The sequence below is a fragment of the Arvicanthis niloticus genome, chromosome 15 (assembly GCF_011762505.2).
Source record: "Arvicanthis niloticus isolate mArvNil1 chromosome 15, mArvNil1.pat.X, whole genome shotgun sequence".
Taxonomy (NCBI): domain Eukaryota; kingdom Metazoa; phylum Chordata; class Mammalia; order Rodentia; family Muridae; genus Arvicanthis; species Arvicanthis niloticus.
This window is the reverse complement of record NC_047672.1, coordinates 68963170-68986892: the sequence shown is the minus strand read 5'-3', so window position 1 is coordinate 68986892 and position 23723 is coordinate 68963170.

Sequence of the window (23723 nt, the reverse complement as noted above, 5' to 3'; positions counted from 1 at the left end):
GGACTTGTTTCCATCACACCTAGAAGGGTAAGGGAGAATCTTTGGGCTATAAGCTCTTGATCGCTTATTCCCCCAAGATGGAGTTTGCTTGATCGGGCTTGAGTTCAAATCTTGATTGGTACTGTGTTTGATAGGCAAAAGGCTGTTTCATATTAATAATTTAAACAGGGAGAGATGTTGGGAGCTGCAGTCAGTATGCTCCATTCCAAGATGGCACTGGCCTCGTGTCTTCCCACTAGTAAACAATTAACTGCGCAGCTGCAAAGGCAGAAAGCCCGCCAAAGTCACTGGCCAATCCTGAGGCGTAATATTGGGTGGTGAGCGAACAGCCAATCAGAAGTTAATACGTCACTCTAGGGTGTATTTAAGCTAGGCCTCTTCCTGTCTTGAGCCCTTCTGCGTCTTCCACGTTTGCTGATACAGAGTAAAGCCTCGTTTGCAGTAACTACCCGAATACTGTCTCTCGTGTCCTTTTTCGCAGGTGAAGGGGACTCGAGAGGTGCGCGCAACAACTTTGCTAGACTAACATAACTCCTAACTACATTCTAAATCTTATCCTCACATCCAAAGATAAGTGTATCTATCACTCCTTATGAAAGAAGCTTCTCTTTACAGAAACCAAATACCACTAAACAACTATACCTAGACACAATGGACAGATCCAATGATTGTCAAGATTCCAGTTCAAATGGAACTTCTACATCATAATGCCTGCATTTGTGTATCCATGGGTCAGGGAACAGCATAAGTGAAGGGACAGAAAGGTTGTCAGAGGAGAATATGAGGAAGTATGCTGTGATACATAAAAATGTCTGCATAAACAATCTCTGCACAATGGCACTATCAATGGGTGTGCTAACATAGAAGGGGGAAGTTCCCACAGGGTCACACCCTACAACAAGGAACTACAGACAAATACTGAATGCTGAGAGATAGTTAGCTTCTGCCAGCAATGAGCACCCTAACTGAAAGTCCAGCACAAAGTGGGAGGGGGCAGTGACTGAGATGTAAAGTGAATTGGTAAAATCATAATGATAAAAATAGTGATAAAAATGATAAATGCAAGAGCCAGAGGAAGAAGGAGTTTGTTTTGAAATTGCATCTCTTAGGAATGTTGAAAGCTATACCTAAGAAGTCTTACCACCATATTTCCATAAACATGAAATAAGAAATTATATCCCCAATAGATATCCAGTTACCTTTAGAAGCATATGTGTTAACTATAACTAGACAGTTTTTACATTTCTTTGGCCTTGGACACTCTATTATAAATTTCAGAGACTTACAGACTCGCTATCATTATACTTTCCTTTTTCATTGTGTAGGATCTTGTTTGGGTACCAAGACTTATTTCAAATTTAATGCAACAAGCCGATATGATGATGTTACAGAAGCACATCAATTTCTTAGTAATTAATAAACACTTCAAAATATCAATAGATATTTACTATGTATAAAAGCTGACCTTGCAGGTCATTGGAAATAAATACTTTTATGATGGCAATATTTCCTAACATTTATCTGCTATTTTGGAATCTGGAATGTTCCTCAATCTCATGTGTTAAGTAAAGTCTTGGTCCCTTTGGGACAAAGCTTGACACTTTGGGACCAAAAGTGGAACCATAAGAGGATGGACCTAGTGGTAGTTATTTAGATTATTGAGGGTATGCCCTTAAAGAAGGTTATGGGTGGGACTCTAGCCTCTTTTATTTATTTATATTTTTATCTTCTTGGCCATGTGAAGGGTGAGTTTGCTTTGCTGTGTTCTCACAATGATGATAGGCTCTGGAACTACAGAGAGTGGACTGACCATGGACTGAGGTTTCTATAACTGTGGGCCAAAATCACTCTGTTATTTTATAAATTTGTTATCTCAAGGACATGCTATAGTAAGGAATGAGGACTAGCATACCATCTGGAAGAAAACAGTTGAATAGTAAGCTGCCTTCATCAGACAAATACCAATTATATATTAAATATTTAAGTGTAAAAATGGCAAGAGTTTACAATTCAGTGTAGAACAGTAAAATTTACAAGTGGATGAGAATTTGTATATTAACACATAAGCAACCTTCCTATTTACGTTAGTTGTACAAAATAGATCATCCAAGCCTACCTCTGTTTAAATGAGTGTTCCTACTTCATAATAGCACACTTTACTTCCTAACCTTTAATATTAGCAAGATGAGTTCTGGCCGTTTCAAGGGGCTGCCAGAGAGTCGCTGAGGCAGGAAAGAAATGTAGGAGGAATTTGATGGGTATGAAATGGCAAAGATAAACCTTAACCCTAGAAGTCAGCTGAAGACTCTTTCCAGTAGAGAAGCAGGAACTGCAGAACAGTTAATAATTGATGAAGGCCTTTCTCTTCCCTCCGCTGGAAGCTTTCAATTTGCTAGGAATCTGACCCAAGCCCTATTTAAAGAAAAAGGACACATACTAAATTACCTATGCAACCCTACTGGCTCTCAGTTATGCCTTGTCAGATTAGAACTCTATCCAAGGTATCTAGAACCCTTGTAATCTCACTTATCAAAAATGAAAGAAAACAAATGCTTAATGAAAAAAAATTTTGAAATATAACTTGGAAGCAAGAAAAGTGGTATATTAGATGATATTAAGTTATGGCTGAGCTTGGAAGAGCTTGTGCCCATCCTTTCTCCTGTCTTACTTTCTGAGTCTTTTCTTCAGGTAAGCACAAACCCCCAACTAGAGTATGCATTTACATTCTTCTGAGAGTCTTTCTTTCTCTTCACCCTCATGCTTAAGTTACTATTAAACTATCTTAAATAAAATCTTCAACTTTGCTTTATAATATGGCTAACCATGAATTTCTTTTTAACATTAAAGTGAAAGATTTGGTTTTAGTATAATTTACACAGTCCCTAAAACCTTAGGGGCACTCTATAGGTAGTTGACAGTAGCCCACCATGATGCTGTATTGCCAGTCCTTTGCTCTGAATCTCAACCAGGGTCTTTGATTTAAATAAGATTATCCATTGGGCCAAACTTCTGAGACAAAGGGTGATATGATCTGATCATGCGTTGGAACACTGGAATATCTCTAAATAGTTCTTATGCTACTAAAAAAGAAATCAAGGATAACAGCCCTGAAGCCTCACCTCATTCCTCCTCTCCCTTGCCTTGAAGCAGAGGCTTTATCTCAGGCAGCTTGTGTATATATCTCCTCCCACAAACACTGATAAGAGTATATTTATGTTGATTCACCAGAGCTAGTAATGAGTAACAAAAGTAAGACTGATGAGCAAAGAGATTGCCAGCATATGCCTGTGGCTGGCTAACACTTAAAATTTTCCACTTTAGACATATTTGGATAGAAACATGAAAAACACCAAAAAGTTTTTAAACATCTAGAATAACACATGTATTTTTGGAGAAAAATGACACATGATCAACTAGCTTTTGTGAATTCAAAGCTCTTATTAATGACCAATTTCCTAAGAGCATGGTGGAGTACATTTGTTCCATTAGAAAATCACGTTAAAACAAAGACTGATGCTGTTTTCTCATTAAAACACAGAGTAGACATAAAGAGTCAGGCAAAAGATTTTGAAAAATGGCTCTCTGTAAATTAATACTGAGGATGATTACTTGGGCTGCTGTAAACACACAGAATGAGTGATGAGGACATCTGAGCACTTAGCCGAACTTAATGAAACATTTGTGGATGCAGCAGAGCTCCTCAGAGCTGGAATTGGCAGAAGAGTCAGAGGAACTCAGCTCATTCCTCCCCTACCCCATACCCCAAGTTTGAACTCACAAACTCCAGAGAAAAGCACTGGCAAATCTGCCAAGCCATCAAAGCTCGCTACTCCTTGAGATGCATTAATTGCTCATTGAGCATCAGTATGCTAACTGGATTGGTCTGTGCCAGCTTGGTTAACTTTGAAGAATGGAACTTAGATACTTTAGAGAACCATGAAAATGATTTGAAGATAATGATTAAAATATCATCAGAAATAAGAGCTTTTGATCTCTACAACATAGATAAGTTAAAGTGTAGTTACATCATGCTAGCTAGAGGATTCAGAGCTGACATTCTAATCAAGAGGTATTATAGGGGCCATGATTTTTGAACCTACGGTTCTGTTTCAGTTTTGAATTATTGTAAAGTTTAATTCATCCCTCAATACTGAGTGGAAGTTTCACCTGTCATTTGGGTGAAGAATCCATCATAGGTTACTAAAAGTGTGAGCAATGAGCTATTGATTTGTATTCTAAGAAAATAGTTGTTATTCTATTGACTAATACAAGTTCATTATAAAATTTCAAGTAATACAAAATATGATAATCACTTTCAATATTCTAGTAACTTTCCAATATCCCTTTAATATCTGTGCATATCTAGAGACCTATGAATAATTTTATGAGCATGAGAACATTGATTTTGTTAGCCCTTCTGTAGGCAACAAAACCCCCACTGCTTATAGACTTCCATTGTATTTTATATTAAAAAGATGTGTACATTCTTAATTTTAATAGCTGTTTATATTCTTTTTGAGGGTTGTATTTTAATCTATGTATAAGAATGTCTGAATACATTTTATTGGATAATTTATTTATTTATATTTCAAATGTTATCCCCTTTCCCCATTTCCCTCCCCAGAAACCCTCTATCCCATTCCCCCTCCTCCTGCTTCTGTGAGGGTATGCACCCACCCACACACTCTCACTTTCAAGCCCTCGAATTCCGCCAAACTAAGACAGCCTTCACATAACTAAGGACCTCTTCTCCCACCTATGCCCAACAAGGTCATCCTCCCCTACATATATAGCTAGAGCCATAGGTCCCTCCCTATCGGATCCCAGGCTGGTGGTTTAGACCCTGGGAGCTCTGGTTGGTTGGTATTGTTGCTCTCCCCATGGTGCCACAAACCCCTTTAGCTCCTTTTGTCTTCTCTTTAACTCCTCAATTGGGAACCTTGTGGTCAGTTCAAAGATTAGCTGTGAGCATCCACAACTGTATATGTCAGGCTCTGGCAGACCTCTAAGGAGACACCTATATCAGGCTCCTGTCAGCACGCACTTCCGGGCATCCACATCAGTGTCTACCCTTGGTGACTGCACATGGGATGGATACTCAGGTGGGGCAGTCTCTGGATGGCCCCTACTTCAGTTTCTGTTCCACACTTTGTCTCCATATTTGCTCCCATGAGTATTTTGTTACTCCTTCTGAAAAGGAACTAAGCACCCATACTTTGGTGTTTCTTCTTCATGAGCTTCATGTGGTCTGTGAGTTGTATCTTGGATATTGCAAGCTTTTGGGCTAATATCCAATTATCAGTGAGTGCATACCATGTGTGTTCTTTTCTGATTGGGTTACTTAACTCAGGATATTTTTTTAGTTCCATTTATTTGCCTACAAATTTCATGAATTCATTGTCTTTAATAGCTGAATAATACTCCATTGTATAAATGTACCACATTTTTTGTATCCATTCTTCTTTGGAAGGACATCTGACTGTTTCCAGCTTCTGGCTTCTATATATAAGGCTTCTATGAACATAGTGGAGCATGTGTCCTTGTTATACATTGGAGAATATTTTGGGTACATGCCAAAAAGTGGTATAGCTGGGTCCTCAGGTAATACTATGTCCAATTTTCTGAGGAAATGCTAGACTGATTTCCAGAGTGGTTGTATCAGTTTGCAATCTAACCAACAATAGAGAAGTGTTCCTCTTTCTCCACATCCTTGCCAGCATCTGCTATCACCTGAGCTTTTCATCTTAGCTATTCTGACTGGTATAAGGTGGAATCTCAGGGTTGTTTTGATTTGAATTTCCCTGATGACTAAGGATGTTGAACATTTCTTTAGGTGCTTCTTGGCCATTCGAGTTTCCTCAGTTGAGAATTCTTTGTTTAGCTCTGTACCCCAGTTTTAATAGGGTTATTTGATTGTCTAGGGTCTAATTTCTTGAGTTCTTTGTATATATTGGATATTAGCCCTTTATCAGATGTAGGATTAGTAAAAATCTTTTCCTAATATGTTGGTTGCCGTTTTGTGCTATTGACAGTGTCCTTTGCTTTACAGAAGCTTTGCAATTTTATGAAGTCCCATTTGTCAGTTCTTGATCTTAGAACATAAGCCATTGGTGTTCTGTTCAAGAACATTTTCCCTGTGCACAAGTATTCCAGGTTCTTCCCCACTTTCTCTTCTATTAGTTTCAGTGTATCTGGATTTATGTGAAGGTCCTTTATCTACTTGGACTTGAGCTTTGTACAAGGAAATAAGAATGGATCAATTTGTATTTTTCTACAAAATAAATCAGTAACCTTCCTCTTACTTGGTGTGAATCTTAGCAAACAAGTGAAAGATCTGTATGACAAGAACTTCAGCTCTCTGAAGAAAGAAATTAAAGATCTCAGAAGATGAAAAGATCTCCCATACTCATGGATTGGCAGGATTAATATAGTAAAAATGGCCATCTTGCCGAAAGCAATCTACAGATTCAATGCAATCCCCATCAAAATTTCAACTAAATTCTTCATAGAGATATAAAGAGCAATTTGCAAATTCATTTGGAATAACAAAAAAGCCAGGACAGCGAAAATTATTCTTAACAACAAAAGAACATCTGGGGAAATCACTATCCCTGACCTCAAGCTGTACTACAGAGCAATAATGATAAAAACTGCATGGTATTGGTACAGAGACAGGCAGGAATACCAATGGAATAGCATTAAGAAGACCCAGAAATGGGCCCACACACCTATGGTCACTTGATCTTTGGCAAAGGAGCTAAAACTGTCCAGTGAAAAAAGGACAGCATTTTCAACAAATGGTGCTGATTCAACTGGAGATGTTTATATTCTTAAAAGCTTGTAAGAATTTATTTTTTTTTTATCCCAGTGCTCATGATAACATTTCCTTAGGTTTCTGTAAAAGTGAGATATAAGAGCTCATAGCATTTCTATGGGTTTCTCTTTCTATATATTTGATAATTAGCCAGTTTTCATCATAAATATGTTAATTAATAGATTTAATTTACTTAAATTGTAGACACATCGCTTACTTTTTCTAATTTTACAATGTATTTTTTTAAATAAAATTTTATCAATAATCTATATCCTTGAGCCAGTCAACTCCTCCTTTTTTGTAGGACAGAATCCTCCATGGGTTTCACGTGTTTGAAGTATTTTATTCAATCTAGTATTAATAATTATATATTATATTTTGCCACTCAAGTATTTTTATGACTTTGTAGGGTTTTTTTTTTTTTTTTACTAAATTGAAGTAGCCATACCTTATCCTAGATTATGATGTTTGGAACTGTATAAAATCTTGAAAATATTGAGCAAAGCAGGCTAGCAATCTAAACATTTACACCCACATGGCAATTCGCTACTCTCTGTTCCTTTTATTATTGTCAAAATTTCATGTTTTTTTAAAAAATATATATAGCTAAGGCAGATAGTTCCTGAATTAACTGGCCCAAATAATGTGGCCAGTTTTTTTTTAAGCTCTACAGGTAGGAACTTCTGCTACATCCTCAGTTTCTCTTCCCTCTTGCTTATCTAGGGTCCAGTGTGCTCATACAGTACAAAAGAGAAATCTTCTTGACATTCATGTCAGGCCTGCCTGTGGATAGAAATATTTAATTTGCTTGTCTTGTTGTTATATATCTTTTTAATTTTATTAATAAATTTTATTCTTTCACAAGCTTATACATATACACTGTATATTTTGGTTGCTCTGTCTTCAATGCTCTCCTATTTATCTTCTACCCTTTGCCAGCTTTCCTGACCCTACAAATCTGTTTCTCCTATTTACTAGATCTGTATTTGTTTAGTGTCCCACAAAGTTTACCTAGTTTTTATCTGGATAATGCCTCTCAATTTGGAGCTCTGTTCTTAACTACAGCTGTGGTGGGACCAGGTGCTTCAAATTCCTGCTGCCTTGACTTCCCAATAGTGATCATGTATAACACAACTGTGAGCCAGTCTTCTCCTTCAATTGGTTTTGTTTGATTCTTTTATCACAACAAATAGAAAAGACACTAGGATAATACATAAATTCAGTTGTGGTAAGTTGAAATATGGGTCTTACTTCAACATGAAAGTTATGTTCCAAGCTGTCTCAGCGGTTAAAAGCACTGATTGCTCTTCCAGAAGATCCAGGTTCAATTCCAGCACCCACATGGCAGCTCACAACTGTAAGTCCAGTTACAGAGAACCCAATAGCCTCACACAGACATATATGGAGACAAAATAGGCATATATGCAGGCAAAATGCCAATGCACATAAAATAAAAATAAATGTTATTTTAAAAGGTCATGTTTCCTAAAATTTAATATTCACTTCATTGATGTTTTTAAGGCAATGTCTCACCATCTATCCTATCCTGACCTTTAGATCTCCAGTGATTCTTTCTGCCTACATCTACATTCTGGAATAAAAGGCTTGTACCACCACACCCAGCTTAACTCATCCTTATTAACATGAAAATTATTAACATTAAAGGTAGTATAAATAATGAGAAATTACAAACTTTTTTCTATTATACAGCAATGACTATGAAGCTTTTATTTTGTATCAATGCTTTCTGTGGGTCATTTAGTATTTTTAATTTCTTCCAAGAACATAATATCTTATGTTATTTATGTGCATCTGTCTACATGTTGGTGGATATGTGGCTGTGCTTGTGAACATATCAATCTAATTGTCCAAAGGCCAGAAGAGGACATTGGATGCTTTGGAACTGGAATTACAGGTGGTTGTAAGCTTGCCGATGTGTAACAAACTCAGGCACTCTGTCAGATCAGCGTATGCTCTTAACCTCTAGAGAGAAGGCTCTTTAGCCCAGTACGTTTTAGGTTTTTAAGTATTTTAAAAAATGTACTAATAATTCCCTACTGAGAGTAGTTAATCAGAAAAATAGATCACAGAAATATGATCTAACATTCTTTCATAAATATTCACCCTTTTGTAAATTATTGTTTCCAGTACTTTTTATATGAACACAAAACCTTAAATCTCTTAACCAAATACTCTCATTTAACATAATAAGTTATGGAATATGTACACAGCAATAAGGATTGTGACATAACCACATTTAATTTAGCAGTCATGGACATAGTTTCTAAATCAGAACTATGAAAACAGATGGTGAAAAAATAAGACCATGGCAGTCACATTTTAAAGGTGGCAGTACAGTAGCAAAGTCTCCATCAAAGGTATTTTATGATTTGGTTGCTATGGGAATAAATCTCTTTGGTGTTTTCCAGCATAATATCATAGCACTCATTTAAATGTTTAGCCATTTTCTCTACAATATTCAAATATTATTCTTCATAATAATTACACTTTGTAGATATATATTTAAAATTTTGTCAGCCAAATATTTTCTTTAATTAAAAACAAATATAATATTTCACAATAAACAGGATTCTAGAGATGAAGAGTAAATATGTCAGAAGATTGCTTATAGATATTGCATGAAGTATACAAATATATATAATAATTTAAATAAAAATGTTATGACAAAATAAGGTTTATTAAATACACAATCTTCACAGTTTTAAATGAGCACACAGGATAAGTTAGTTTCTGATTCTTTCATCATAAGAATAGAAGTTGTATTTTATCATATTTGGGGAGAATGACACACCATTGTGTTTTAACACCTTAAACTATAAGATGTTAAACTTATAAACTTTTATCAGAAAACTAAGGTTCTAAGTTCTTTTTGACATATGTGTGTAAATTTTCCAATTGACTGTCAAGACTATTTCAAAGATATGCTACTGGAAAATGTTGGTTACTGCAGAGGTTAGTGTATAGTTCTCTGGACTTAGAAAACTCTTCAAAACATTTAAAATGATTATCTTTATATGCATGTTTGGTTTTTTATTGGTGTAGAATTTTAGAGAGTGTAGATAATAAAGGAGACCAAAAATAAGGATCAATTTACCTTTTGCCAAGATTGTAAACCATGTATATAGATGTTTTATTTTTGAGTATGATTATATCTTTAATAAATTTTTTCAGACAAGTTCTGAGTTCATTAGTGGAGCATAAGTATACAACACAAGGGCCAGAGGCTCAGTGAGCAAATTGATTGTCAGCATGTGCTAGGCCCTGGGTTCTATTGTCAATGCAAATCCAGAAAAAAAAAAATAGCCTAAATAAGCAATGAGATCAAAGCTATAACCAAGAGCACTCCTAAAAATAATGCCTAGATGAGATGAATTTATTGCTGGATTATATCATAGTTTTAAGGAAGATCTAATGCCAACACTTGTCAAATTGTTCTATAAAATTAAATGGAAGATAAAGTACCAAATACCTTCTATGAGGCCAGTATTATCATAATAGTATTTATGACTATGAAGTCTGTACTACCCTGATGCTAAAACTGGATAAATATAATACAACAAATTTGCAGAACAATTTTCCTAATTAATGTGGATACAAAAATTAATGTGGATACAAAAATCCAACAAAATGCTTATAAACTGAATCGAAGGACACATAAAGAAAACCATACACCATGCCAAATGAGTTTTATCCAAGATGTAAGTTTGGTGCAACCTATGCAAATCAATGTGATGAATTGTATAAATAAACTTAAAAACACTAAGCAAGTGAATATCTTAATATATGGAGAAAAGATAACACTTATCAAATTGTTCTATAAAATAAAATGGAAGATAAAACTACAAAATACCTTCTATGAAGCCAGTACTATCATAATAGTATTCAGTACTATGAAGTCTGTACTACCCTGATCAGACCTCATCAAGCTTTCCTGAAAAAAAAAAAAACTGAGAAGTAATCAAACATACATTAAAATAATAAAAACTATGTAAAACTCGTTGTAGCTAACATTATACTAAATGGAGAAACTGAAAACAATTGTTGTAAAATCAGATATTAGAAAATATGCCCTATATTTTTTCTTATTCAACATAGAGCTTTAAGTCTTAGCAAGACCAATAAGACAAGAGAAACAAACAAAGGGAATTTAAAAATAGGAAATGAAGAAGTCAAACTATCCCTATTTCTTTACTTAAAGACCTTATGGACTTTATCCCAATACACTTAATTCTAATAAATACATTCAGCAATGCTACAGAATGCAAAGTCAGTAGCCATCATACATACCAACAATATACAGAAGAAGAAATTGGGAAGAAATTCACAGCAGTCTTGGGCTCAGTTTCCAGTCTGTACTTCTTTCCCTTTACAATAACTCCAAATAAAGCAGTGCTTAGAACAAACCAAAACAAGGAAGTCAGTGACATCTACAATGAAAAAGTGAAAGCTCATTGCAAAGGGATATCAAAAGAGATACTAGACAGTGTTTCTGAATTGGAAGAATTAATATGAATAGATATATCAGCAAAAGTAATATATTCAATGAAATTCTTACCAAATTTTCCATGTCATTTCTAATAGAAATAAAAAAATAAACTCAAGAATTTTAATTGAATTATAGAATACAATGGATAACCAAAGATATCCAAAGGAGAAAGAAAATATCTGGTGGTACCATAATACCTGACCTCAAATTATAACACAGATCTCTGAACACAATGAAAGCCTAGTACTAGTATAAAAAAACAGGAGAACCAAAAGAACAGAAATTATGTTGACAAACTGGATGTCCAACTACAAAATAATGAAATTAGAGCCATATATCTCACCCTATACAAAACCAATTTAATGTAAAAAAAAAAGTCAAAGATCTCAATTTTGAATTTGTACTGCTAAACCAACTATAAGAAAATAGAGACTGCAGTTGATTGGGGTATAAGCAAGAATTTTTGAATGGGAATCCAATAGTACAGGAACTAGCCCCAACACGTGGGAATATATAAAATTAAATTTTTCTCTGTAAAGCTACAGGCACTATCAACAGAGCAAATAATCTTTTGAAAAGGAGAAAAATCTTTGTCAGGTATAATTTAAAGAATTAAACAGACATGTTTTTGAAAGGGAGAAAAATCTTTGTCAAGTATAATTTAAAGAATTAAACAGACATGTTGATCAATACAATTTATTATTAATTTATAATTATTATTAATTTATCCACACATCTGTGGATACTCAAATTTTGACAAATTATTCATAAATACACAGTACAAAAAGGACAGCATCTTTCATAAGTTCTGTTGTTTAAAGGATATAGCTACATAGAAAAGAATGAAAATAGATCTATACTTATCACCTGACATAAAACCCAACTACAAATGCACCAAGGACCTCGAAATAAGGCCAGACACACTGAGTCAGGTAGACAAGAAAGTGAAGAATAATCTTAAACTTTCTGAACAGAACATCAATAGCATATGAACCAATAAAACTGAAAACCTAATATATAGCAAAAAATCAACATAACAGGCAAACCACCAGGCTACAAAATTAGAAAGATTTTTGCCAACTGCAAATGACAACTCATGCTTGCAAGAATGTGGAGTAAGAGGAACACTCATCCATTGCTGGTGGGAATGAAAACCCTGTCAATCACTATCCAAATCAGTGTAGCAGTTCCTTGGGAACCTGTGAATTTACCAAGAGATCTAGCCATACAACTCTTGGGCATGTACCAAAGCAGACTTCATTCTACTACAAAGACATCTGCTCAACAATGTCCATTGCTGCCCATAAAGAAAAGTATGGTATGTATATGCTTGTATGTGAATAATAGCTGTTAAGCACTTGGCAAGAAAGCTACAGTCTGTATAGTCACTGAGATTACTTCTAGAATAAAGAAGTTGGGGTGATAGGACTTGAATGAGAATAGTAAATGGGAACATCATGAGAAGATGGGGAAGAGACAGGAATATGGGAAGTGACAGCTTAAACTCATCTTCATTTCCAAGGTTGTATGGAAACCTAGAGTAGAAGGTTCCTAACACATATACAGTTACAATGGAAATCTAAATTAAATCAACAAATTACAGAGGAAACAGAAGTCCAACTGAACATCTCTAGTCTCCAAATGAAGCTCCAAGTACTGGGAATGGGTTACATGTAATAGAGTGTTTACCAAAGTGGCATCATAGGAATTCTCCCAAAACCTGTGCTATTGCATAGGCTATTATTGACTCTCTACAAACTGATGGTAAGACCTTACTGTTATAGACAACTACAAAACTCATTGAATGTGAGAAAGTCAAGTTGCTGCCACATAGAGACTTCACCCCCAGGGACTAGTGTTCATGGTATAGAATAGTTCTCTTCATGGCACCAAAAGAAAAAAGGTAAACATCAACCCCGCTACAAAACTTTCTATCTACAGTGATGACCTTCCTGCAATATGCTCAAGTGCAATGGTGACACAAAGCTTTGGTGATAACCAGCTAATATCTGCCCAAGTTTATGGCTGAATCCGTAAAATGGAAACCATTTGCAAAACTACTAGGGTAGCCAAGATTCTGAGATTAGATAGCCCAGGGTGTTAGAAGAAAGCCAAATGCTACTGTTCTTCTAAAGGAACATAGCTGTAAAATGACTACTAAGGATATTCTGCTATAATGAAATATCAGTGCCTTTTTCAGCCATCATCAGAGAAGCTTCCTCCTGTCATAGATAGGAACAAACATAGAGACCCACAGCCAGGGAATATGTAGAGAATAAGAGACCTTGGGACACTCAGACTTAAATGGGATATCTCCTACAAATCTATTTCTTTGGGGCTCAAGGAACCCTGCAGAAGAGGAGGCAGAAAGATTTAAGAGCCAGAGGGCATGAAGGACACCAAGAAAATAAGGCCTTCTAAACACATTAGGACTGATGTGTGTGTATAAACTCACGAGACTGTGGCAGCAGTCAGAGGTCTGAACAGGTCTGCACCAGATGGATTCCCACCACTGAGAGAAGTAGAAATATGCCTTATCCCTAACCCATAAGCTATCTCCAATTGTTAGCCACTCCCACATGAAAAAGTATGTTTTTTTTTAATGGAATCTTACTAGTGATACAAATCATTCTTCCAGGCAAACCCCATGTTTAGCCATAGATAGCCAAAACAAAAAGAACATAATAGTATCTTTGGAGTTTATCTCATATTTTTTTTTCAGGAATTTTTTCCCTTTTTCTTTTTTGCTTCTTTTCATTTTTTTTTTTCCTTTAATTTTTCCAATCAGTCTTCATGTATATATTATGGCTTCTGGTATTGTGTTTTTATGGGATCCCTGTATGTTCAATGTGTGTGTGTGTGTGTGTGTGTGTGTGTGTGTGTGTGTGTGTGTGTTTCTGGGTCTGGGTCTGGGTTTCTTGTGCTGCTGCTGCTGCTCTTCTTCCTCATTCTCCTCCTCTTCCTCCTCCTCCACCTCCTTCTCCTCTTGTCCTACTTCAGTTTATTTGCTTTTGTTTTATCTTATTTTATTATTATGCCTTAGAACTCTTTTCTAACAGAAAGCATGTGGATTCTGATGAGAAGAGAGCCTGGGAAGTTCTTAGAGTAGTTGAGGGACAGAGAAAACATAATCAGAATATATTTTATGAAAAACTCTATTTTCAATATAAAAAATAGATAAGCAAATGAATAAAAACTCACAATAATATACATAGACAGGCATAGAATCTGACAACTCTCTTAAAGATAATTAACAGCTTTTCTTATAAGCATTTTTCTTATTACTCATGACAATTATACTATATTTAGAGCTTTTGTGAATTCTGATTTTTTTGCTTGGTTTTTTTTTTTTTGCTTTTGTTTTTCAATTTAGGGTTTCTCTGTGTATCCCTAGCTGTCCTGTAACTCACTCTGTAATCTATAGACAAGCTAGCTCACAGAGACCAGCCTGCCTTTGTCTTCTAAGCGCTAAGATAAAAAGAGTATGCTACCACATCTGGCTACAGAGAGCTTTTTGTTTAAAAAATAGCATGATATTTCTTCAGGGTTTCTAGAGCCCTGAAAGGAGGGATTTGATAGAGACATACCATTTAGGGCTGTGTGTTCTAAGGTCTCTCTGCATAATGTCTGTCAGTCTTTGTATTGGTTAGTATGCACTAGAGAAAGAGGAGGAAGTTTCTCTGATGATTTCTAAGCCAGGCAATGATATAACAGAATATCATTAGGAGTCATTGTACTGTTGCTTTAAGAAAATGTTTAATTATTTTAGAAGAATATTTGGTTTTCCCCAGGTCTCTGGGCTGTCCAGTCTCAGGCTCTTGGTCACCCAAGCAGTGTTAGGTATACATTTTATCTTGTGAAGTGGGCCTTAAGTCAAATCAAATATAGATTGGTTTTCACCACAAATTTTGTGCCACCATTGCGCTAGAATATCTTGCAGGCAGGATAGCATTGTATACGAAAGGGTTAGAGTCTGAGATCACATTTACATATAACTTTTGGTGATCTACAATGTACCTTCCTGTACCAAAGTTACTAGCACATCAGGGTGAAGGTTCTGTGTAGACACAAGCTCTGCTTCTCCATATACAATGAGCTGTGTAGGTATTATCTTCAACAATGAAAATTTGCTGTCACGGTGTGGAGAGCAACCTATAGTTTTGGCAACCCTTTAAGCTGAGGTTTCTCATAGGACCCCTTTGTTCAACAACTCAATTAGATTTAATCCAATCCTGGCACTGAAAGCTTCATTTGGTAACAAGAGATGGCCAGAAGGGACAGAAGACACCATAAAACAAGGCTCTCTAAATACAACAAGATCAAGACAAATGAAATCAGAGACTGAGGCAGCATGTGCAGAGCCTGAATGGATGTAGAGAAGATGGGGTCATATTGCTGAAGGGAGATGTGGACACGTACTCCCATCTTTAGCTCAGAAGCTATCTTCAATTGATAAGTATTTGCAAATGAAGACTTAGTTTCCTCCTAGATAGTCTCACTGGAGAAACAAACTATTCTTAAGAGTAGGTTGAATGCCCAACACTGGTCTACAGAAAATGAACACATTTTTATCTATGGAGGTTCCTAGTATCAAGTCTGTCCTGTCAGGCAACTTTATTATTATTTTAGATTTTGTCTTCTTATTTTTATTTTATTTATATATACTTTTTATTCGCTTTTTAATCCTATAAGCACTTTGAATATATAATTTGACTTTCATTTTAGTGAGTTTGGGGGATTCTTTTATTTTTAATTTTTTATTGGATATTTTGTTTATTTACAATACAGATGTCATCCCCTTTCCACATTTTTCCTCCCTAGAATCCCTTATCCCATCCCCCTCCTCCTTCATGCTTTTATCCCATTTTAATTGCATGCATATATTAAGGTCAGTTCTAGGTTGAGGGTCTAGCAATACAATAGATGTAAATAGTCAAGGAACAAGCAAGATAATAAACAGAAATAGTCAAAAAAGAAAAAAAGCAAGGCATTAAGCCAAATTACATGAACATTCCGTGATCACTGTTTCTAGGGGCTTATCAGGATGTGTTGGGGGCCGACTTTTAGCAGAAAGCGGCTCTCAGCTTTGCAGCCATCTTGAGCCATATACCCTGACATGAGACTTGATTACAATAGCCTACAACAGCTGAGCACACTCCGATAATCTTGGTTTAGATACCTTGGGTGTGTGAGATTAATGGTATGTAACTTAAGAGTGACTTAGAAGTGTAGAGATCAGATTCAGAGACAAGACCTAAGGGCATGATTAAAGGTGTGACCAAAAGGCATAGCTTAGAAGTGAGACATATAAAAGGCAGAGACAGAACAGAACAAAACCAGGCACAGCAGAGAGAAGACAGGTAGCAGGGCACTTGGAAGAAGTAACTTGGAACTTGGAGGCACTAGGGACTAGGAACTAGGGACTAGGAACTCAAGACTTAGGACTTAGACTAAGAAGAGACTGAAGAATAAACGGGATTGAAACACACTGTCTGGTCTCCATTTTTCGAGTCCGACCTCACTCTCTCTCTCTTGCTGAACCCCGACCCTCAGACCGGAGCAGCAGCTTGGGCTGGGATAGAGTGGCCGCCCCAAACGCGGGGCAGCCCAGACCTCAACATTTTGCTTGGGCCGAGACATTTTTTTTGGCCGCCCGAACGTGGGGCTAGTGGGGCTAGTTCTCAACAAGGATGACCAAAGTATCTGAGCCTACTTCCCTGTCCTAGCCCAAGGTCATTTTCATGTCTGAAGCCTACTTTCTTGTTCTAGCCTAAAATATAGATTCCTATCTGAAATTACTTCTTTATTCTAGCTTAATATTTAGATTCCTGCCTGAGATTACTTCTTTGTTCTAGCCTAAGATTTAGAGTCCTACCTGAAATTACTTTTTTGTTCTAGCCCAATGTCATATTCCTGCCACGCAGCCCATTTCTTTGACCTTGACCCATATCAGATTCTTGCCAAGCAGCGGTTTGGGGGATTCTTGAGTGTGACAATGACTGTATCTCCATTTCTCTTTTAGACTCTTTTCCTTCTGTTTATTTGTTTTGGCCAATCCTGATATGTTAGTTTTTGTTTTATCTTATTATATTTTATTTTACCTTTATCCCATAATAGCCTGATTATTTTCTAATGACAGAGAGGGGGTGGATTTAGATAGTAGAAGAGGTGGATTGGAGAGAGGAAATATTATGTGAGAAAATAATCTGTTTTTGATAAAAGGAAAAAGTAACAGTTTTCAGACTACTACTTAAGTTTATAATTTTGGTGCTCGGCAAGATTTGAAAGTTTTGTGTGTTTAAGTGTGTGTGTGTGTGTTTATTGTGGTTTGTTCAGGTTTTGTTTAATTGTTGGCTTTCTAAGGAGAAAGAAAGGGTGTGCTTTGGGTGTGTTGGTAGGTGGCAAGAATCTGAGAGAAAATAGGGAAAGAGGATATACTGTATAAAAGTATTTTTTAAAACAAATATTTAGCTATACTATTAAAAAGCGTGTAGATAGATTGCAATAATTTTATTGGGATTTGTTTTAGCTCATCTACGTTCTTGGTTGTACTTTGTATTTCAGTAAATTATAGCTTCATTTTTTTCTCTCTTTTTTAAATCTTTTTTTTTTCTTTTATTGGATATTTTCTTTATTTACATTTCAAATGTCATCCCTTTTCCCAGTTTCCCCCTCGTGAAACCTCCTATCCCATCACCACTCCTCTGCTTTTATGAGGTGTTCCCCCACCCACCCACTTCTGACCCACACCCTAGAATTCCTATACACCGGGGCACTGACCTTTCACAGTACCAATCAATACCCAACATGGTCATCCTCTGCTACATATGCAGCTGGAGCCATGGGTTCCTCCATGTGTACTCCTTGTTGTTGGTTTAGTCCTTGGAAGCTCTGGGGTGTCTGGGTAGTTGATATTATTCTTCTTCCCATGGGGTTGTGAACCCCCTCAGCTCCTTCCGTCTTTAACTCTTCCATTGGAGACCTCATTGGGGACCCTGTGCTCAGTCCAATGGTTGGCTGCAAGTATCCCCTCTATATAGAACTTGTTTTTATTCAATATAATTTATAGGCTGTTTCTTTCATGAACTCATGGACCAATTTTCTTTCTTCTTCACCAATGGCAGTTAGCTTTACTGCATACAATAGTCTGGGTTTTAAGACATGATCTTTTAGAAATTGTGCATTGCTTCAAGTTCTTCTGGCTTTTGGCTGATAGTGTTCCTTTATTTGTAACATGTGTTATCTTTTTTCTTTTGTTTTTTCATTGTTCTTTCTTTTGTATACTTATTATAACTATGATATGCTGTAGGTCCTACTGTACCTTATAAATATATCTTATTATTTATCTTACACATATATGATACTTATAAGAATGGCTTACAGAGATGTGATCTACCTAGTCCAACAATGGCTGTTTCCCAACACAAAGTCCAAAAATCCAGTAATTGTTCAGTCTTCAAAGCTGGGTGTTTCAGTTGGTCTGCAGTATATGCCAGAATCCAGAACTAGACTTTCATGCCAAATGAAGGAATGGACTTGCTAATGAAAAGGACAACAAGTAGACAAAGTGAGTGAGCTTTCTTCTTCCAGGTCCTTTATACAGGCTGCTATCAGAAAATGTGGCCCTTCAAGGTGGTTCTTCCTACCTGAAAAATCCAGATTAGAAGTGGGTCTTCCTGCTTCAAATGATTTAATGAAGAAAATATATCCACCACAGATATTCCCAACCATTTGATTTATAAGTAATTTCACATGTAGTTGAGTTGATAACCTGAAATAGTCATCACATTCATCTTTACCTATAATTTGAAGATTTTATCCATTAATAATTCTCTACGTTTCCTGTATGTTTCTTTCCTGTGGTATTTTAACATTTTATGTTCTTTGCCTAGATCTTTAATCTTGCAGTCCTCCTATTTTCTCTTCTTCATTGGCTATTCCATGTGTTTGGCTTTCCCATTATTTTTCTAACTGGGTTGTTAATTTTTTTTTTTTGAATCCTAGCTTCATTTCAATGCTCCTTTTCAATGTTTCAGTTGGTTTATTTAATTCTTTACTGAACTCAAATTCTTCTTAACTTTATTCACTCATGTATTTGTATTTTTCATGGAGACTACACTATTATTTATTATCTTCTTAGAGTTTAATGCCTTTGTTAACTTTAATTTTCAAGTAGTTAATAAATATTCTTTTAAATTCTGTTTCTTCATGTTCACCTATCATTTCTATAGAACTATTGAGTTTGTTGGAAGACATGCTGTTTTGGCTACTCATGTTGATTTTGATTTTGCAATTTCACCTGCATGATATAAAGCTCTTTCTTTGATCGAATGTCTGATATGATGATCAGATTTTCTTAGATTAGACAAGTGCAGGAACTGTAAGACTTGAGCTGGGCCTGGTTAAGTTGGTAGATGAGCTGTTTAACTAGGCCAACCTTCTTAACTATGGATCTGGAACTAAGATCCAGATAGGGCAGTAGGTATAGAAAAAGATAGGAGAGGAAAGGATGTCAAAGGCGGCTCTTGAACAAAGCAGGTTTGAAGACCACTGATCTGGAACTAATCCTAAGAATATGGAGAGGTCCAGAGGCCTGGAGGATCATCTTGTGTGGGTGGTAAGGGGGGAGAAATAACTCACCTGGCAAAGGTGGTTCACATGCAATGAACCGTTAAGGACCATTGATAAAGAATTAGGCATAGCGATTTTAATGATACCAAACGTTGTGAGTCATTCTGAAAAGAAAGTCAGTTTACCCAAATAAAATATTCATTGGGTTCAGAAAGTTTGGGTACTAAAGTGTTAAGTTTTCATGAGATTAAGTTGGATAAAATTCTTAGAAAAGAATAACATTAATGTGAAGCACCAGGGACAAAGAAACTCAGACACTCAAAAACAGCATATTGCGGGGAATGATAGATCACCCGTAGTCATGGGCATGGGTTTCTGGATCTTGTTGGGCTGGGCAGTTAGTGATTCCCACTGCTCCAGTGAGTTCATTCCGAATGACACCAAGCAGGCTCTGGGGCTCTCAGATGGACCCGGATGTCGGTGTCTCCATTCAGGAAGAGCCCCCAGATGCCACAGGGGTAGCGCAGCAGAACAGAGATAAGGAATGCATGGGTGCATGGCCAGCCTGCATGTTGAGAGAGAGATGAGAGTGCATGAAAAGCCCCAACTGCCCCGCAGGAAGAGACTTCGTAATGTACTCAGTTTGCAGACTTGGGCGGCCTGGTTAGGTTGCTTGAAGAGGGGGGGCCTCGGTGGGGAATGCAGAGAAGCTCTCAAAGAAGCACAGTGACATAGTTCCTCACTACACGGCCCCAATGAAAGGAGAAAGTCCAGGTTGCAAGAGCTTTCTTTATTGACATGGCGGATGATACATGGTCTGGATATGCACCCCCACTTAAGCAGGGGGGACCTGACTTAAATAGGGAGGGAGAGAGGGAAGAGGGTCACTTAATTAGCTATGCCCTCTGGCCTTTCTGTAACTCATTAATATGGAAATCTTGAGGCTGAGGCCTGTAGTCATGCCCTCTACCTGTGTTAGGTGATACCTCTTTGAGAAGATCTGCATTCTATGTGACTGAATGGCACAGATCAAATGGAGGTCCACTTGTTAGGATCCTGAATTCTGGGAGTTCAGCAGAATAGATGCCAGTCCCTTGCAGGGTCTCCGGGATACTTCCAACCAGTGTTTCTACCAAAAACCAAGACACCCTTTCATTGCCCCACAGCATATCAAAAACTGTTTCTGACATGTCACAATGTGTACGAATATTGGCTAGCAAATTTTTGTGTGGCTGTTTTTTTTTTAATGAGTAAATTTATATTTTCTTATTTGTAGATTGTAAAAAATGCATTGCTTTTTTTCTTTTCTTCTTCATCCTGTGACCATGTCTCATACAGCCCAAACTAGCCTGAAATTCGCTATTGAATGGAGGCTACCCTTCACCTTCGCATCCTTCCAAGTACTGGGATTATAGGTATGCACAACCACACAAGGCTTGAAAATGCTATTTTCTACTTCACAGTTCCTCAGAGGTACAAGCAAACTTTTAACAGTAGTAATTAATGAGTTTCATTCATTAATAATCCCCCAAATGCCAAGCACTATGCCTGAAATATGAGGCACTCCATAAATTTTTTAAATGAGTGGAGGCATGAATATTTTTATGTTCCTCTTTTATCACCAATGGGAAATGGCTCCTAAGACAGCTGGTCTGCATAGCAGTAAAGCTCCTGAAAAAAAAATGTTTCTCTGAATAACAATAAGTTCCTCAAGCCTATGTTTATATGGATCTTGGGCTGAGGATGATATTCTTTCTTTCATTCTGTTTTTCTTTAATGCTCCAATCTGAAACTCCCTGTAGTAATTAGATACATAATACATTTTGAATAATTGAACATATATATACATATGTATGTGTATGTATATAAATAAATGAATAAGTGAATGAATAACAAAAATTTTGTTCAAGTCAACTACTAATTAAACCCCACTAAATAGGTAATTCCTTGCATCATTTCAGAGCTATAAGCACACCATAAAATATTATAAAGAATGAATTAAAATTGTTAGTATGTTACAACTACTAAATACTCAACAAAATTTCCTGATTAGGTAGGGGTCTTAGTAGGATAAACTTCCCTGGATGAGATGTTCATGGATCATGAAACAGGTACCTGAAATGAAGACTGTGGAGATGCCATATAAAGCTAGAAAAAACTGACACAATGTCATTAAGCCAAGCATGGGTCTGATTTATTCAGAAGAGCATTGATCTATCCTGTAATGATCTACAGGAGTCTAATCTAAAAAACAGAAATAAACATAGTCACCCTCTTTAAAACAGGGTAGAAAATATAGTAAAAAATCAAAGATTTTTGTTTTAATTAATCTTTTACTGGAATCTCATAGAGAGAATATTATTTTTTTGCCTTGCTTTTTCAGAATAGCACACTAAGCCATAATAAAACGTTATCACTCTCTATCCATATGTTGCTTCCAACATATTTGTTGTTGATTTCAGCATTTCAGTTTTCAGAAGCCCTGGTAACCATATTCTTCACACACACACACACACACACACACACACACACACACACACAGCACCATATAATGCTCTGAGTCACTTCCATGAATAGGTAACAGTAGAAAATGGGAACATGATATAATGGAATCTCATAGAGAGAATATTTTTGAATCTGATATAATGGAAGCTGTGCATTCAGCTGAGCTCATGGAAGTTAATTATATTGGAAGTGCAAAGTATAGTAAGATTGATTACAATGTTTTTCTTAGAAGTGAGTTAATTATAACTAGGTTGAATATATATTACATAAGCAGAATAAGTACATTGTTATAATGGTCTCACAGAACACTATTACCTTAGGTATGGTTTTGATGAAAGCCTGACTTCTAAAGGCAAATTTCAAATAGCACATCCAGAAAAAAAACACTCCTATGGTTGGCAAAGGTAACAGGAACTAACCAAAAGCATTAGCACATAATGCTAAGCTATAAATCTGTATCCAGGCTGGAGAGATGGCTCAGCTGTTAAAGGCTAGGCTCACAACCAAAATATAAATCTGTATCCATTCTTCCTTTTGTCTTCCTTCTTTTTTTACTAAAATGTGTAGACTATCTGAAAAGAGAGAGACAGAGAGAGAGAAACAGAGAAAAAAGAAAGAAAGAGAGAAAGAGAGAGAATAGAGCAAAGAATGAATATGAGTTAATAATTTTCTTAACTAAGGTCTGAGCCAGGAATATTTGACTGTAGCCTAAAAAAATAAATTTACTGTTAATAAAATGTAGATATTTCTGCTGTTGTAAGTGATACTATAATTTTCCAAAATATTCATAGTAGGCCAGTGGAAGAATTTGGTATATATGAATTCTTCATATATAGTTATAGCTCCTATAATTGAGTATATGTGTAGTGGCAATTTACAACTACGTTTTGTGGCTATAAGTATATTTTTGAATGGCTATACATAAAAAAAAAAATCTTACTGCCCTTTGGCTCAAAAGTCCTAGATATCTGTTATGAAGTCTTCAATATACAATTCTGGTTTATTTGTGTGTTAAAATATAAATATTAGCCTAAATTACCTACTATGCAAATATTTAGAATTTTTTACTATTGTGACACAGTTCATTTATATGAGAGTTTACAAGAGTGGAACATAAGTTCCTTACTAGACATGCCCAACCTCCAACCCATGGACAAGGGTTATGAATGTGATCCAAATTATAAGATTATAAGTGTAATTTTAAAATGTTAAGAGGTATTTGTAGGGCTGGACACATGGCTCTGCAGTGAAGAGTGCTAACTGCTCTTCCAGACGTCCTGAACTCAATTCCCAGCAACCACATGGTGGCTCACAACTATCTGTAAT